The 5,936-nt window shown below is 34.8% G+C and overlaps 1 non-coding gene across 1 annotated transcript; it reads left to right on the top strand.

Annotated features, from left to right (window-relative positions):
• Positions 1 to 5,614: 5,614 nt before the first annotated feature.
• LOC148781842 (U6 spliceosomal RNA) lies at positions 5,615 to 5,721 on the top strand. The gene has a single exon (XR_016058722.1). It is a non-coding gene; the product is annotated as a U6 spliceosomal RNA (small nuclear RNA).
• Positions 5,722 to 5,936: the final 215 nt, after the last annotated feature.

The following is a 5,936-nucleotide window of genomic DNA, read 5'->3' as shown; positions in this document are numbered from 1 at the left end:
TTGTTCTTGAAGTTTGGAACGAGCAGGCAGCATGTGAGTTGATTTGAGTGTTGTACCTTTAAATGGAGCAGGATCTTTCCCTAGTAGCTCACTACAATTAGTAATTGTTGGAATTGAAAATCAAAGTTCTTTGACATTGAAAACCAACTAAGCCAATTCTCTGTAGAATCCCAAAAATTAATTTTGAAATTTCTAATGAATTTTTAGTGTGAGTTCAGATATAACCAAATCTGATATGTTTATACCAAATTCTCAAAGGGTTATGTTAGGGTACTGACACTATGTGAGCACCATAAATAATCAATATCAATTTCTCAAAATATATCGATATCCATTTCTTAAGGATGCTTTCCAACCATAAATAATTTTACACCGAACAAAGAAAAAGGTTGAAAAAGAAGGTGATCTTGATGTAGGATTCATCTTTTCATACTTTAGAATTTGAAGATGAGTTTTCTCCAAATAGAGGACTCTGATGCAGGATATGATGCTTCTGATGTGGGACATGATGCGATCAGTTAGGACTCTGATGTGGAACAGATTGACCTCCAATTAATCGGAGTTCTAGGTGCTCATCACTTGAATCGGATATAGGGAGCGGGCTCCATATGACTCTCTTTAGGGTTTTCTTTCTTTATCTAAGAGAGAGTTAAGGTAGAGAGAAATTTTGGGTGATGAGAAAGCAAGTGAAAAGAGAGGCTTTGTAAGAGATTGGTTTTCGAGTAAGAGCCATACTGTACATTTTCTTTCCATTGTATAGTGAAAAACTATCAGCTGTACATTTTCTTTCCATTGTATAGTGAAAAACTATCAGCTGTACATTTTCTTTCCATTGTATAGTGAAAAACTATCAGCTGTACATTTTCTTTCCATTGTATAGTGAAAAACTATCAGCTGTCTTCTCCTGAAGATGTCATCACTCTATGACGAACCACATAAATTTTCTAGTCCTCGCTTTTTTGTTTTGTATTTCCTCTTGTTCTTGTTGCTTTCTTGTGGTTCTTATTTTCTCACACTTTGCTAAAATACATCTTATTATGATTTAGATAATCATTATCATCATCATCATCATCATTTATGTTTTCATAAATTCCTCTTTCTTTTGTTACGCTTATTTGAGGCTTGTTAACGTTATCGTATTAATAAAAAAAAGGACAAGAACTCAAAATTCAATTAAAGTGGCCAAACATGACCAACTCATTTCATGCTTGATTTTAATTCGAGTTGGACTGTCTGGTCTCATGCATTGCTTTCATTTATATCACCATCTATTCCTTGTTCTCAAATCTAATGCTAAAATTGGATATTTTGTGATGCTTTCTTATTTTCTCTTCGAACGAGTCCTAGCTAAGTATGCAGTGTTGCAATCTATTTATTTTATTTTTTAAGTGGGGAATATAAGCCTCTACTTGTTTTTAGAAATAATTAGTGGTTTTTTAATACGTCAGTAGAAATGGAAACCTAGACTCGTAGCTGAAGCTCAAGTAGTGCTACCACCATGATCTGTAGTGCTACCACCATGATCTCAACCCTAATCTCATGTTGCAATCTAATTTGATATCCCTTCACTCACTATGATACTAGTAGACGGTGAGATGTGCTCCATGTGTTCTTAGGTGTCCTCTATAAGCTTGAGTGTCCTCTATGGTGTAAGCCAATGTACATGTGACATTTCTATGTAGTACTTAGGTGTCCTCTATAGGTGTAAACTACAATTTAGATTTAGTAATCATATGTGCACAAGTATCCTTGTAATTATAAAAGGGAGCCTATGTGTGAAGTGATTAACAACCAAGAAAAACAAAGATCTCTTATGCAATTTTCTTCCTAAAAGTTCAAAGTTATTTCATGTGAGGTTTTATTGTATTTTGTACATTTTCATTGCCAAAAAAGTGAAGGATCTAATCCATTTCTATTTAAGTGATACCCGAGCTTCTTGTTTTGAGAGCTTCAAGAGATATTGGAGAGAGTGCGTAGGGCTGGCAATAGGCCGACCAGCTGGCCGGCTTCCGGCTTTAAAAACTAGGATCTGGGCAACAAAATGTGGGCGAGGGCTAAGTCAGGGCCAAGCCACCATAGGTTGAATGCTTAGTTGGGCAAGGGTCACAGCAGAGCATGCCTGGCCTGCCCCTATCCCACGCAATTTTTTCCCTACGTTTTATTTGAGCGTATTACACCCGGCCCGCCCCCCCTCCCCCCCCCCCGGGGCATAGCCTCTTTGGCCCAATTAGGGCTAGGCCGGGCTAGGGCTGGCCCTATAGAAACCAGGATCGGTCTAAGGTGAAGGCTGGCAGGCCTAGACCCGGCTTGCTATCAGCCTAAGTGTGCGGAATGTCATCCTCAAAATAGACACTCACAATGTTTAATGGAGAGAATTATGGGTCGAGATGATCAAATGGAGGGTTTATCAACACTAAAACAACCTTTTCCGATAGATTTTTGAGGCGCATATATAATTCTACATTTAAAGGTTGTAACTTTATATAAATTTTTTCCATATATAAATACATATATGTTATGGAAAAGTATATAATAACACCATTTACCCTTTCTATAAGGTAGTCACAATTAATCTTGACCATTGGATGTGAAATTTGGTGGCTGCATTTATTTCATTAACTAAGCTCAAAGTTCAAAAGAAATTTTCTTGAGCTTTGTGACACATCCAAGCTATCAGATTTCATATTGGATGGTTGTAAGTAATTGTGGCCTCCCTATTCCAAAGGTAAATGGTCTCATTGTATACAATCCCATATATTATATAGTATTTTTTTGTTATATATATTTTTGTAGATATAAAATAATATATAAAATAGTTTTTTTGGATCCTATAGGGCCGAATACGGATCAATTCTCATGTATACTTTTTGGATATGGATCAGAATCTAAATATCATGGACACAAATCCCATGTACACTTTTCGAATCCGAATCTGGATCCCAATGTATCCGAATGTGATGTGACCAATTCTCAGCCCTAAATTTACCCCAGTAGGAATAATGCAAATGTAACAACTATTAAGCTTCAAAACATTAGTAAGGAAATTTGAAAGTCTTAAATTTGAAAGTATTTGCATGAAATTTGAATGACCCATTAAAATTATTTGCAAGGAAAGACTCGAAAGAGTTAAACCAAGTATCTATTAGTGATTTACTAGATTCTCTCAGATCACATGAAAATAGAATCAATATATGGTGTGCAAGCTCTATTGAGGATGCTTTTCACACAAACTTGAGTTTGTCAAAGGAAAGAAGAAAGAAAATGAGTCTGCAAGTGATTGAAATACTAGGCAAATTAGTGGTAAGGGAAGGGGAAGCGCACATTTTTTTGAAGGCAAATGAGAGGTCGGTGTAACTTTAATGGCAGCAATGGCATGGTCATATTAAGTGTGTTTGTTGAGAAAAGAAAGTTCAATTGAAAAGGAAAACGAGAAAAATGAACTTTTCATGTTTGTTATGACAAAATAAAATGCAAAAGGGAAGGAAAAGCCATAAGATGAGTTTATATGGGGAGGTCATAAGAAATCAAATGGCTAAGGGTATGGAAAATTTTTTGTCGGATCTTGTTGTTCCATTATATCGCATACGATGTTGTTATAATTAGTGTTGTTAGATTCACTTTGCTTCACCCAAATGTGCCGAAGCTTTGGGCTTTGGCCTTTGTCCTTTGTCCTTTGTCCTTTAAAAAATACTGAAAGGTTATTTAAAATATGCTTCCAAGAAAATAAGAAATATCCTTGACATTTTAAAAAATTATAAAAAAATTGCCTTCCTTCTATTTGTTTTGAGTTAATTACATACGGATCCTAAAAAAGTTCCGAAAATACAGGATGCTCCCTTTTTAGCCAAATATTACCAGAAAGGTCGGTCAACGTGCGGTTTTTTTCCCTAGTTTGCCCCTACGGTATGAGGTTGAAATTTTTGGATTGGTTTACTTTTTTCGAAACTTAAGTTGCGGTCTAAGGTTAAATTCTCGGATCGATTTTTTTTTTTTCTTGCGGTCCGAGGTTAAAATTCTCAAACCGCTTCATTTTAAAAAAAATTTAAGTTGCGGTATGAGTTTCAAATTCTTGGACTCCTTTTTTTTATTTTTTTCAAACCGCCATGTATGTACTCACAAATTATCATGTACGTGGAATGCATGTCATTCTTTCTGGTAATTTGAATAAGGCTTAAATTTGTATGTACATAGATGTATGCATGTCATTCTTTGGATACATGTGGATGTATATGCATGTCAAAGTCTCCGACCTCTTCCATGAGGAAAAATAAGGCTTAGATTTGTCCAAAACAAAAGGTTTGCAACTTAAAGTTTTTAAAGCGGTTCGAGAATTTGAACCTCGGACCGCAACTCAACTTTTTTTAAAAAATGAGCGGTCTGATAATTTCAACTTCGGACCGCAACTTAAGGTTTTGAAAAAATAAAGTGGTTCGAGAATTTGAACCTCGAACCGCAATTTAAATTTTGAAAAAATAAAGCCGTCTGATAATTTCAACCTCGGACCGAAACTTAAATTTTGAAAAAATAAAACGGTCCGAGAATTTCAACATTGGACAGTAAGAGCAAACTTGAAAAAAAAAAAAAAAAAAACACGTGTTGACCGACCTTTTTGGTAATTTTTTACTAAAAAAGGAGCATCCCATATTTTTCGTACTTTTTTAGGATCCGTCCGTAACTAACTCATCTGTTTTTAAAATTTTTAATTTTATGTACATCAGAATTTCACTCGGCCAACGTGCCAAACTGGTGCCTCTCTCCGGCTAGACTTTTCGAAGCGTATATGACCTTAAACCATTATTTTTTAAATACAGCCTATCACACCATTATTCCTCATTCGGGGAGTGATTTCATGCATCTGTTTTGTAGTAATATAATGAAATATATCTTCAAACAGAGGAGCACTTATTTGACCCTAGTATTTGAACATGCACTCAATTCACTATGATCAAGAATAAAATAACAAACCAAAATTAAAAAATGCACTATAGAAATTACTTTTATTAACACAATAAATATAGGCCGTTTATTTAATGGAATGATTAGATCTATGCCTTAGAAGAACTCTTTTTTTGCCCCCATTTTTCTAGATGGCCTTATAGACATTTGCTGAATAATTCTAAAGAACAAAAAAAGTTGATTTTAAGTTTTTAAAGGCCTAGATTTCAATATCCACAAAATAGACAGTCTAGATTCGTTATTATAGAGTGGCTCATTTCAAAATTTTCTGTCTGTGCAAATTCAATTTTTTTCGTTTTGGTTTTAATTGTTGGGATGAAAAGAGTATGAATGCAAAATTTGGAATCACACAAATGCCACCAGCATAGTTTTATCAAAAGAGCAGTCCCATTATATTATAGTGAAACGAGGATTCCCCTTGTTTAAATTCAGTCCATTAAAGATAGCACATAATTCATTCTCCTGTTTCAGATCTGTTATAAAACTTTTCATCGTTACATATCTGCAAAGGGGCCTGTCCAATATGGTCCTTCATAATGGCTATTTAAATCCACATACATTTGCATTTGTCAAAAGATTTAACACTCATTGACCATTTACTCCTCGGGTAAATCTCAATAGTGGAGCATTATCATTAGTGGAGCATTATGAGGACTTTGAATTTTGGATATCCATTCAATAAAATCAGAACGATACAGAGAAGATTAACATGGCTTCCTGCACAAGGATGAGACACACACAAATTGAAAAATAGCCCAAAAACTTACAAAAAGAAAATTTTCAAACGTACTTTCAATGAGTGCGAAAGAAAACATTCATAAAATTGAATGTTGGCTGTCACATTTGTGGACAGCCTGATCTAAGTGTTAAAGAACTCAAAATCCATTTTTTTAAAAAAAAGTTCATCTGGATATTCTTAAGTGGATCCCAAAATTTGAGATCCAAAACATCTTGCTAAGTAGCTTTTTTACCTGGGGTAG

Source organism: Amborella trichopoda, chromosome 6, assembly GCF_054954075.1.
Source record: "Amborella trichopoda isolate Santa Cruz 75 chromosome 6, AtrichopodaSantaCruz75HAP2 v2.0, whole genome shotgun sequence".
NCBI lineage: Eukaryota > Viridiplantae > Streptophyta > Magnoliopsida > Amborellales > Amborellaceae > Amborella > Amborella trichopoda.
The sequence above is the reverse complement of the archived record's forward strand: the minus strand, read 5'-3'. Positions and strand labels throughout refer to the sequence as shown.